Source organism: Panthera tigris, chromosome C2 (genome assembly GCF_018350195.1).
Source record: "Panthera tigris isolate Pti1 chromosome C2, P.tigris_Pti1_mat1.1, whole genome shotgun sequence".
Lineage (NCBI taxonomy): Eukaryota > Metazoa > Chordata > Mammalia > Carnivora > Felidae > Panthera > Panthera tigris.
Window position 1 is genome coordinate 76,414,528 of NC_056668.1, and position 12,483 is coordinate 76,427,010.

The 12,483-nt window shown below is 35.3% G+C and overlaps 1 protein-coding gene across 5 annotated transcripts in view; it reads right to left on the reverse strand.

Annotated features, from left to right (window-relative positions):
- Positions 1-8,532, reverse strand: part of OSTN (osteocrin) — a 230,697-nt gene extending 222,165 nt beyond the window's left edge. For 4 of the 5 annotated variants that reach the window (XM_042956506.1, XM_042956505.1, XM_042956504.1 and 1 more), the window contains exons 1-2: positions 8,448-8,532; positions 2,195-2,267 (exon numbers count right to left, since the gene is read on the reverse strand). The gene's annotated coding sequence lies outside the window, so the exon portion shown is untranslated. Of the gene's footprint in view, positions 1-2,194; positions 2,268-8,443 lie in introns of all 5 variants that reach the window. The other variant, XM_042956508.1, reaches the window with a different exon arrangement.
- Positions 8,533-12,483: the final 3,951 nt, after the last annotated feature.

The window sequence follows — 12,483 nt, forward strand, 5'->3', positions numbered from 1 at the left end:
ATTAAAGTTAAACATTTATTTGTGTAATGTTAAAAAAAGAAACAATGTACAGCATGGTGACTATGGTTAATACTGTATTGCATTTTTGAGAGTTGCTGAAAGAGTAAGTTTTAAAGACTCTTATCACAATTTTTTATGTATGGTAATAGAGGTTAACTAGATTTATTGTGAGCATTTCACAATGTACACACATAGCAAATCCATATTTGTACACCTGAAACTAATGTTATAGTCAATTATACCACAGTAAAGAGGTTTTGGTATGAAAGATGCACTGAAATACACAAACACATATATTCAGTTAATAGATATAGATACAGAATGTACACATCTCTATTTAAATAAAGAAACACATCAGTACATTGTGGATCTGGATTTGAATCTCGGTTTTGTTGTATATAGTTATGTGAATTTGGGCTAATTAGTGTCTCTAAGTTACAATCTTTTATGTAAAATAACTATTCCTAGCTCAGAGTTGTTTAATGTTTAAATGCTATCACATACATAAAAGGTTTAGCACTGCATTATATGCTTGGTAAATGCTCCACTGGTCTTTGATACTTTTTAGGTTTGTTTTTTTTTTTTTTTTTTTTTTTTTTTTTTTGTCCCCACGTAGCTTGGTTCACAGTTTTTTTGGTTGTCTCTCTTAATTAAAAACTCCTATCTTAATAATAAAAGGAGTCAATGAAAAGGATAAAAGATCTTTACCAGTACAGACATTCCAGGGAAAAGACGAAAAGAACTTGTTCAAACACATTCTGAACGTCGTATCAATATTAGTGCGTGGGAATAAATAAGTGAACATAAGGATGGAAGTGTCTACATAAGTCTGTTTTAATGGTTCCAGAAGACTAGAACTGGGTTAAGTGTTCACAAGTACACATGCCTTTTCATTTTTACCTCCTTTTATTTATTTGGGCACGATTTTGGACCAGGCTAATGTTTTAGTTGTCAGAGCATACTCTACCCATCATATACACACGATCTGGATATTGCCATGGTAATGGGGAAGGCTGGCCTGGATTCCTTAGAGTGTGAATGCTTCAAAACAAACAAACTTGCACCATGGACCCACGCAGCCTATTTTAATCAGCATTAATGACTCTGACAACCAGAGGCTCCTTTATCTGCCCCATTTGAAACAATTCACTAATGATAATTAAAAATGCCTGATGTTTGCCAACAATTCCAGAGCGACCTTCTTTAACTTAAAAAACCAAGAGTAGGGAGAAATCTAAGAATAGTATCCATATAAGAAATATTTGTCTGGTGAGTTCAAAGAAGTTTGGAAAGACTGGTACAGAAGGATAACATGGTTTATGAGTTTGAGGAGGGAGATTGTATTACCTCAACTACAAAGCCCAAACTGTTGCTGGGATAGAAAAGGTATTTATAAATAAAACTGGGAGTGGGCATGGAATTTTCATAGAAATCAGCATATACAACCATTAGATAAAATAACTGATGTGGAACTATTATGTAATTTAAAGCTGTATCAGGGATTCCTAACATAATTCACAGGAAATGAACTGGCTCCAAGAAGCCTATCTGCCTCTGAAATTTTAGACAATATTTTCATTTTGGCCCATCTGTGATATTTTTTTCTGGAAAGAAGATCCATAGCTCAAATTTTTGTTTTTGTTTTTGTTTTTTAAGTTCATTTATTTTTGGGAGAGAGAGCATAAGCTGGGAAGGGACAGAGCCCAGACCCCACTGGTGACTCGATCCCAGGAACCGTGAGATCATAGCCTGAGCCAAAATCAGGAGTCAGACACTCAACAGACTGAGCCACCCAGGGTCCCCAGAGCTCAAAAGTTTCTCACTTAATTAAACAGTTATTATGTTCATTATTTTTCAGTCTTTGCATTTTCTTAGGTAATTGAATTTTAAAGTTATTATATTGGAAGGTAAAATTAAAACACATTCCAAGAGTGATTAATAACTCTATTCTTGGGAATTTATCCTAAATAAAATCCAATTTAGCCTAACAATCCAATATAAAAATAAGTCAACAAACAAGTATATATCAATCAGAAAGTTTTTAGTGGCCTCAAAAAATAGCTTTAAGAATATTTGTCATCTCACCATTACAAGAAATATAAAGCCAAGAGTTGCATAGTTCATTAATTCAGTAATCAATTAACTGACACCTTCCTCCCTCTTTCTGCTTTGCCTTCTCCATCTATTCACTTACCAGTCAAGGGTGGTCTCCCCAGGTATCAGATGACTGCAGTAGCTCCAGGAATCACATGCAGGTAAAACAATGCCTAGCAGTAGAAGAGAGATGATACTCTTCATGTGTCTGTCTTTATTTAAAGCCAGAAAACTTCCCAGAATTCCCTCACATACCCTTTCCCTCTCATTGGTCAAAATTATATTATATGCCTTTGCCTAAACCAATCTTTGGCAGAGATAATGAAATTCATTCTCTACAGGTGGGGAGAGTTTCAGCCTACCTGAAGGACAAGATTGCTCAAAGAAGGGTGAAAATAATTAGAGATATATTAGGTAGAAAGAAGATGAAGTATTGGCCATTGCACAGACAAGTATCAGTACTGGCCACAATGAACAACCAAAGGAATTTCTTTTATTGAAAACTTTGTGGGTTTTTTTCTGGTTAAATATTCCACACACATGGACAATAATTGATAGTAACATAGCCAACATCTGTGACCCAATCACTCAGTTTAAATACTACTAACATTTGCTCAGATTTTCATTGAAGGATGAAACCTATGAATATATTTATGATCCCATCCCCTCTGTACCCAGCATTGATTAGATTTCCTTCTCTTCTTCCCCAGCTATGACTATTAACCTGAATTCCTTATTTTTTGTCATGCTTAATTTCATATTCATGCTACATATTTACGTACTTTAAGGAAACTCTAAAATTCATTTGTGATTTTCATCCTTTAGTAAAGAAAATAGAAAAATATCAAGTTTGTGGGGGAAAAATACAAATAATAATATTTTATTCCCAAGAGTTTCTGACTATAAAAAGTCCCTTGTGGACCTAAATTTGCTTCATCAAGCTCTGTTAGGCAAACAAGTCAGTAAAAATTAGGACTACATTTTACAAGAAATTATTTTTCACAAGCAAAAGTCCGATGAATAATAATCCTCCACTTGTGATCTTAAAAATTTAAAGAAACACTTCAGTGAATTTTGTGTCATGCATGCTAACAGTAGCAGGAACAAGAAATAAATGAAGTCAAATTTCATTATATAGAACACTGCCATCAGGATGATGCTTTGAAATCGAACTGAATTCTTATGCTCTCCATTTTAAATGTGCAACTGAAAATGGGGACCCAGTAGCACATAGTCCAGGAAAAAGCCTTAATATTGCATCCAATAACAGCTATTTTTATTCCATAGGGAAATTTCCCGACTATAAGTCTGCCTGAGTGGGCAGGGAATTGGTGCTCCTATTTGTTGTACTGTCTGTACCATCGAATAAATAAATAAATAAATAAATAAATAAATAAATAAATAAATAAATAAATAAATAAGAAAGACACTATTCATTCTTTAAGACTTTGGACCCAGTTCAACTGGCTAATATACATAAGTTAGGGAGTTTGGGGCTAAGCATAATGCCCCCTGCCCATAATTATACCATAAAATTACCCATAATTTTGTACCCATAAAATTGTACCCATAAAAGTACCAAGTAGATCATGTCTTATTCATGTATTATGTCCAAGCTATGTAAGTAGTCAACAAACAATCCAAGATGAAAGAAAAACAACAGTTCACATTTTAAGGAAGTCACTCTTGTTGGGCATAAACATTGTAATGAGATGTGATAAATGCTCTCTTAAGTGAATATTACAGGGTAATCACATATTATCAGTCAGAAGTTTGGGTCCACTGTGGGGATCTGAGAATGTGTCATGGAGAAACATTTAAGATTGTTCTTGAAGAGTAAGTAAGAGCTCACCAGGTAAAGTAGAGAGGAAAAGAATGTCAGACATCTGAGAATGTGTCATGGGGAAACATTTAAGATTGTTCTTGAAGAGTAAGAGCTCACCAGGTAAAGTAGAGAGGAAAAGAATGTCAGACAAGCAAAATATAATGTGTTTCAAACATGAAATGCAATTCTATTTGGCCCCTGGCCTTTTGAATGTCATCACTTATAGTGCTCTTTTACTAGAGCCACTTACTTGGCTCTTAATGGACTGCAAATCTGTTCCCATTTTGAGCAAATGTTCTCAGTTTAGCTCCTGAGTTTCTGAGTTTTAGCTCATGAGTAAGTCATACTTTTTGTTTCTTCATTCCATCTTCTGACCTCCTTTTGCCTTCCTATTTGTTTCAGAGGTAATTCTCTTCTCAAACCCAATACTTTTGTTAATCTTTCGTAATAGACCTTGGAAGCTCACTGGGACCAGAACATGAATCCATAGTATCTGGAAACTCATTTTCCCATCTTTAAATGTATGGTAAATTTAATCCCTAACTCTTCATCAAGGTTGAAGGAAAATTATTGCACCTCTAAGAATGAGGAATGGCAAAATAATTAAATATCCATAGTAAATCATTTGAATGTGCACATCACATCTTGCCCCAATCTCCTTCTCTTTCTCTCTCTCTCCCTCTCTCTCAGTGTTTTCTTAACCATTTAAAAAAATTATTTGCTCCTTAAGGAATCTTTTTAGATTTTTTTTCAAGTTATCCTTCCATGAAATTTTAACACCATAGATATGTTGTATATCTATTCATTTACTGTATGTATATCTGAGTTTACATATTAAAAAGTAAAATATTTTTTGTCCCTTAAGAATCAATTTTTACCCATTGGGGGCGATATTGCTCTGTTGAGAATTCATGAATGATAAATTCGTCTATCATCTATCCATCCATTTATACATCTTTCCACTTTTTTCCAAAAGAAAAAAAAAACACTAAACTTTTGTGAACTTTAGTCATCAAGTTTATAAAAAGTGAAACTTACTCTGACTACTTCATGGAGCTGTTATTATAAGACGTTAGGACTGGGGCACCTGAGTGGCTCAGTCAGTTAAGCATCAGACTCTTGGTTTCAGCGAGGGTCATAATCTCACGGTTTGTGGGTTTGAGCCCCACATTGAGCTCTGTGCTGACAATGCAGTGCCTGATTGGGATTCTCTCTCTTTCCCTGTCTCTCTGCTCCTCCTTCATGTTCTCGCCCTCTTTCTCTCTCTCTCTCTCTCTCTCTCTCTCTCAAAATAAACAAATAAACTTTAAAACACATATTAAAAAAAGATATTAGGACTTACATGAGAGTCCTAAAATCAGTTATTATACAAATTGAACTTTGAAGAGAACTGTGGGCAAAATACACACAAGTTTTGGTCACCATCTTGAAAGTTTTATATTTCTACCATTTTCTCCATGATCTCTGAATAATCTGTTTCATTTCCCTACCAGTTCTTTATGCGGCGGGGTGGGAGGTGGGGGTGGTGGCTGTATGTATGTATGTGGGTGTAGGAATGAGTGAATTTTGCTCATATTTTGTACTTATATTTCAACTATGGACTTATTTCTAGTCACCTGGATGGATTATATAAGAAACCATTGCTAGTTTGTACAATCCTAATTCAAAAACTGAAAAGCAAAATCTCTTTGGGTAGAAGCTCTAGAACTGGTGAAAAAAGAACTCCTCCTCAATCCTGTATCAGTGAGGGAATTTCTGAATTTCTGAGGGGTGTTCTTATACTAAATGATCTTTAGGTAACTTCTGATTTGATTATTTCTGAAACATTAAAAAACAAGCAACCAACCTCTCACCAAACACATGCTAAGTAATCAGGTGCCACTAGATAATGTCATTTTGCTGATTAAGTGGTAAAAAGAACAACTTCATGAAAAGGTAAGATAGATTTTATTTCTTAAACTCTGAGCAATTAAATGTGTAAAATCTGGCTTCTACTGTAATGCAGTTTCTGCATTCAATTTTAAAAAAAATGTTCTGGTATGGAAAGAATTCAAAAAAGATTCTCATTCAGAATAAATTTATTTCCATACATTTCTTTTAAGATGGACTGGTTTTGAGGCTTTTGTTTATTTGTCAATGATCATGGGTTATGTTTAGTGGATCAATCACACACTTTGGAGCCAGGCATCTAGGCTTGAATTCCATATTAGCATAAAATGGTTGCATGTTTGGGGCAAATGATTCTACCCTTTGAACTTTAGTTTCCTCATTTGAAACAATGGAGATAAGATTATATATTCATAATATTTGGGGGAGATTAAATGAGAGAATGAGCCTAGCACAAAGAAGACATTAAAAAATGTGAATCTGTTTAATTTCCCTAGCCATATTTCCCTCCAAGTGCAGAGACCGCATCTGACATAGATTTGTGAATAGACACTTGTGAACCACCTTCTCCATTCTAAACACGAAATCTTTGGGGGTATTAGGTGATTGATAAATAGGAGAAATGGAGAGACCATCATTTTCATTCATTATCAAGTATTTCCAAAACATATATATTATAGATCAGCCCTCAAGTTGGGCCCTGTGAAGATTTTAAGAATTAATAAAACAAAGCGTTCACTAAAAAGTGGGTGAGACAGACATAAAAAGCAATCAACATTAAAAGGCAAGGCTTGATGATCTATTGTTACAAGGGTTCCAACAAATGCCAAGAGAGCACATTAAAGGGTATGTAGAATTGTATCTGCAGGAAATAATCCCTATTACCAAGAGAATAAGCAAGGAATCCAAAAACGGTGTCCTATTTAGGGATAGAACTATGGCATAGAGGCTACCTTCTCTGGCATCCAGACCCGCAGGTAGTTGGCATTTTGAAGTATGTCCATTCTATATTTCATGTACTGGTATTACACGCCACTGCTGCTTTCACTTTCATCCTACTTGTATGGGCATCCAGGAACTATAAAATCAACTTTTGCCAAATGTCCAGTGGAGCAGATTAGCTAAGGCTGTTAACAAGGAGCAACTGACAGCCACATTCCTCAAAAATGGCTTGCACTTGGGTTTGGGGAACACGAGCTGCCAAAAGGGAAATTTGTGGGTGCTAAATTTAGAAGTGAATAGAAAACTTGTGGGCTACAAAATCCCATTTGGCTCCTAAGTCAGACACAACTTCAGAGCTGTGTGGGGCTTTTTCTCTCCTTTCCCCCCTCCCTCCCTTTTTTATTTTATTCCCATGGCAGTTTTAGAAGAAGGAGCAAGAATTCCTTTCAAGCAAGAATGTTTATTGCCTGCATGATGCAGGCTTCCATTTAGCTAGAAAAAACATGTTTTTCAATTAACTTTCCCTTGATAAACAATGATTTATTTTAAAGGAACGGCTGTTTTGCAAATTGCAATAAAATAGATTTTATGTAGGAGAAAACCTTACTTTTTTTTTTAAAGGGATAATTAGTTGCCAAAGTTTCTAGAAGCAGAGACTAATATTTTTGGCTCTCGCTTCTTCTCATGCCACAATATTTTTAGTAGTGTACCTGAAATGCAAAAGCCTGAATAATCCCACTTGAAGTGTCCGAGTGAAAATGGCATTCATCCAATGTAATCCATTTGATTTCCATTGGTTTGCCTTTTGGTGAACAGATTCTCTTTGCTGATAGCAATTGGCTTTAAAACTGACACCACATCTTGGCTTGATTAAAAATGAATGCCTCATTGTTTCCCATCAAATCTTCACATTTAATTCTCTCCCTCGCTCTTTCTCTTTCTCTCATTCTGTCTCTCTCCTTCTTAACTGTGTTTAATGTCTAGATGCCTGAGGATTATCAGAATACTTGTCCCTTCGTTGATGTACCAAGCCAAGTAATACAAATGCAAATTTCTTGAATCCTCCTCAGTTACCGCCATATACACATGTCTAGGCATATTCATATATATGAAGTATATAAAAAGGAAAAAAAAACCACAAAGTGTTAACCTGAATGTAAGTCATTGCATAAAAACTTACAGTAGCTCTGTCCATAAAGCCAAATGGAAAGTGTGCTGATTTTATAGTAAGTGAGAACCTTCATGACAACAATAACAGTAATAGCAATTAACTAAATACCATACCTTTTTTGCCCCCAAACATTTCTCTCTCCCCTGCCACCAGCAGAAGCTGTGAGAGTGATAAGTCTTACCTAACAACTTAAGCTTTTATAATGGCATTTTAAAATCTTTAGCTTGGTGTTTTCATAATTAAAACAGAAATCACCAGGTATATTTGGCCCAGGAAAAGACTTATTTATTAATTCTGGCATAAGTGTGCAATTTGAAAATGGGAAGAGCGGAGAATTGCACAATGCTAGTAATCTTTTAAATAATTGTATGAAATGCCAACTTTATTGTGATGCAAATAGTCTTACAGACTTGGGAGGCTTTAAGGAAAATGTTTCCACAAAATATGTTGAGATGCTATTTTTATGCATCTTTGAGAAATGAAGAAAGAACACATGTATGTTTATAAGAGATCAAATGGGTTACCTACTGGACATGAGGCAAACCAAAACTGTGGTGTAACAGTTCACACATCCAAAAGGAGCAGACTTGATGTGGTCATGCTTGCTCCGGAATGCTCTCCAAGTCTTGGGGTATCTAAGCAACCTCAAAACCTTAAAGTATTCCATGGTTCTAGGAATGCCAAAGGCGACCATAGACTGTCCTGGTGACACCCATGGAGTGTGTTCCTTAATGAACAAATACAACTGGAGAAAAAAAGAATAGGTCCCAGAGAAAACCAATTCCATTGGGTGCATAGTAGGCTTCCTTAAAAAATGAGGATGGTTTATAAAGTGGAAGTCAGAAGAAGTTGTGAGTTTGGATTCTTTCCAAATGTTAAATGTCTGAAGTCAGATCAAGACATCTATGAGACTCCCCCAGTGAAACGTTGAACCTTCTTGAAAATTTTCATTCTGAATATGGGAAAGCCAAATACAGTGCAATTAAATTGTTAAGCTCTCTTACGTGATTTAGCCATCCCAACCATTCAGAAATTCTTGGTATATGATACCTAAACAGCAGCATGTGATGGTTCTGTGGAGGAAAGTTGCCTTTGTACAGGGAGAAGCAGTCTATGGTGGTGATTACAATCACGAGTTTCAGATAGTTAAGATAACAGATGTGATTAGTAGAACCCACAATGATGAGAAACAATTGTCAGCTAGATGGTTCAGGAAGTATGTCAGAACTATCAAATTCCAACTGAATCTTTGCCAATATGTAACAGAAGAATGTGACCCTTAATGGGGAAAAAGACTGATACTTGGGTTGAATTAAAAATAGCAAACAATTACTTAGTATTTTGTTTGAAAATATGATGTCATTTCATAATCCTGCATTGATAATAAAAAGTCTATAACTTGAAAAAACACAATGTTGCCTGGCTTGCACAGCTTAGTGGCAACAGATCCAGGATGCCAAAACTACCTTTACTGAATCTATAGAATAATTGGCAAGATATTCCGGTTTTCCATTTCAATTTTCTTTTAAAAATAATTGCATTATAGGGGCGCCTGGATGGCGCAGTCGGTTAAGCGTCCGACTTCAGCCAGGTCACGATCTCGCGGTCCGTGAGTTTGAGCCCCGCGTCAGGCTCTGGGCTGATGGCTCAGAGCCTGGAGCCTGCTTCCGATTCTGTGTCTCCCTCTCTCTCTGCCCCTCCCCCGTTCATGCTCTGTCTCTCTCTGTCCCAAAAATAAATAAAAAACGTTGAAAAAAAAAATTAAAAAAAAAAATAATGATTGCATTATAAATGTTAAAAATTATAGAGAGCCTTGAATAAACCAACTGAATTGTATCAGTTTCAATATTTATTGTATTATTTATTATATTTAATATTTTAGGTTTTGATTTTTAAAGAAAAAAACCATTTCAGATAGTTCTGAAATCTGTTGGTACCTTCACTGACTCATTCCATTTATCTGTCTCTCTTTCTAGAAGGAACCAGCGTCGGAATGCTTGGGTGGTTCTATTGGTTAAGCATTTGACTCTTGGTTTCAGCTCAGGTCATGATCTCATCATTCATGAGTTCAAGCCCCATGTCAGGTTCTGTTTTCATGGTGCAGAGCCTACTTGGGATTCTCTCTCTCTCTGTCTCTCTCTCAAAATAAATAAACTTTAAAAAGATTTTAAAAAAAGAAGGAACCAGTGTCCTGAAGTTGAATTCTGTCATGCCCGTTGGTGTTTTTATATACCATATCATGTTATATACATAATTAAATTATATATGTATATCTATACATTACACATACGTATAATATATATATGTGTGTATATACAGCTTTGATTGTTTTAATTTTACTACAGGGTCTTATCCTGCACCCAGATTTAAAATAAAAAGTTCAAGGTGCCTGGATGGCTCACTCAGCAGAGTTTATGACCCTTGATCTGGGTGTTGTGAGTTTGAGCCCCACATTGGGTGTGCAGGTTACTTAAAAATAAAATCTTAAATGAGCCTCCTGGGTGGCTCAGTCAGTTAAGCATCCAACTTCAGCTCAGGTCATGATCTCACTGCTTGTGAATTTCAGCCCCACATTGGGCTCTGTGATGACAGCTTAGAGACTGAAGCCTGCTTTAGATTCTGTGTCTCCCTCTCTCTCTGCCCCTCCCCCACTCACACTCTGTCTCTCTCTCTCTCTCTCTCTCTCTCTCCCTCAAAAATAAAATAAACATTAAAAATATTTTGGCCCTTGCTGGGGATGGGGGTGGGAAGTGCCACATCATGAGTACACTCAAGCAACCTATGAATAAGTCTATGTAGTAGGAAACTGAGGCCTTTTGATAATAGGCAGCAAACAACTGACACCCCCTGCTAACGACTAGCAAAGATCTAAGGCCTTCTTCTAAGGGTGAGTCAATGTGGCAATGAACCTTCTAGACCACTCAAGCTTCTAACACCTGTAGCCCTGGTTTATACCTTGCTTTAAAGCTCATAAGAAACCCTGAGCCAGAACCACCCACCTAGGCTACTCTCAAACTCCAGACCAAGGGAGTAATGCTCACTGCTTTAAAAAATTAAGTTTTCTGGCAATTTGATATAAATCAATACAGCTGTGAAGGATCCTCATCAGAGATTTGTCAGTTTGTATCCTTTCTCAACTTTATATTAGATTACTTTTTCTAATTGATTTGCTGAAGTTTTTTCATCTACTTTAGATATTTATGCAAATAACTTATCCTAGTCTGAATTTCTTTCTAAGTTTTTTATGGATTAATTTGTAATATAGAAAGTATGGATTTTGATGCATTGAAATATATCAATAATTTTCCTTATTATTAATGGTTTTTAAGTCTAGTGTAAGAAAACTTTCCTGGAACAATTAATGATAAGTAGCTTTTGATTTCTTTTTAAATGCTTACATTTTTGTTTTTAACGTGTAGCTACTTAATCTATTTCAAAATCATGTGTGTGTGTGTGTGTGTGTGTGTGTGTGTGGTATGAGTTATATACCTATTTTTTATTGCTAATTGTTCCTCAAATGATATATTCTTTTCCCCTTAACCTAAAATGACACTTCTGTAATATGACATATAAATGTATATTTATATTTTATGTTTCTTTTTGTTCTATTTTCTGCCACTATTTGTTTTCTATATTTGTACCAATAGCTCACACTATTTTAAATATTTTACATTTGCAATAAATATTGACGTTTAAGTACATAAAACTTCCTCGCATCATTTTTGTTATTTGAAATTTTCTTGACTCATGTTGACCTTTTCCTCTCCATATAAACTACGTCAATATTCCTGCTTGTGACTTACTGAATTTATAAATTAACTTTAAAAGAATTAACATATTTTTATGGAAGGAAGTTTTCTCATCCATGAACATCATATACTCTATTGAGGTGTTATTTTGTTTCAATTAGATTGTATCGATAAGTGTTTTGAACATCTTTTGGTAAGATTTATTCCTAAGAAGTTTATAATATGATTAATCTTTGAAGTGTTTTTTTTTTATTTTATTATGCCATTTTTATTACATTTTCCAATGGATTATTGATTTGGGTAAGTTGATACAGTTTTGAACAAGTTTGCTGAACTCTAATATTTATAACCTTATCCTCACCACTGTGGGTTCTGGTGGTTTTTTATAGCCACTTATATCCAGTTCAAATTAGGTTACATTTGTTTCTAACTATGCATTGTCATGTCCTCCAGTAAAATTTGAAGGAAGGTGTGGAGCATAATGGGTGACCTTGTCTTTGAAGTAAATATTTTAAAGTTTTACTACTGCATGTTATGTTGTGCCTTCTTTTCTTTGATAGATTCTTTTGTCATATTAAAGAAAATCCCTTCTATTTTAAATTGTAATCTTATTTTTCTTTTTTAAATTAAATTAATTAATTTTTTTTTATTTTGAGAGAGAGAGAGAAAGAGAGAGAGAGAGAGAGAGAGAGAGAGAGAACAAGTGGACAAGGGGCAGAGAGAGAAAGAGACAGAGAATTCCAAGCAGGCTCTGCACTGTCAGCACAGAGCCGGATGCAGAGCTCGATGTGGGGCTCGAACTCATGAACCACAAG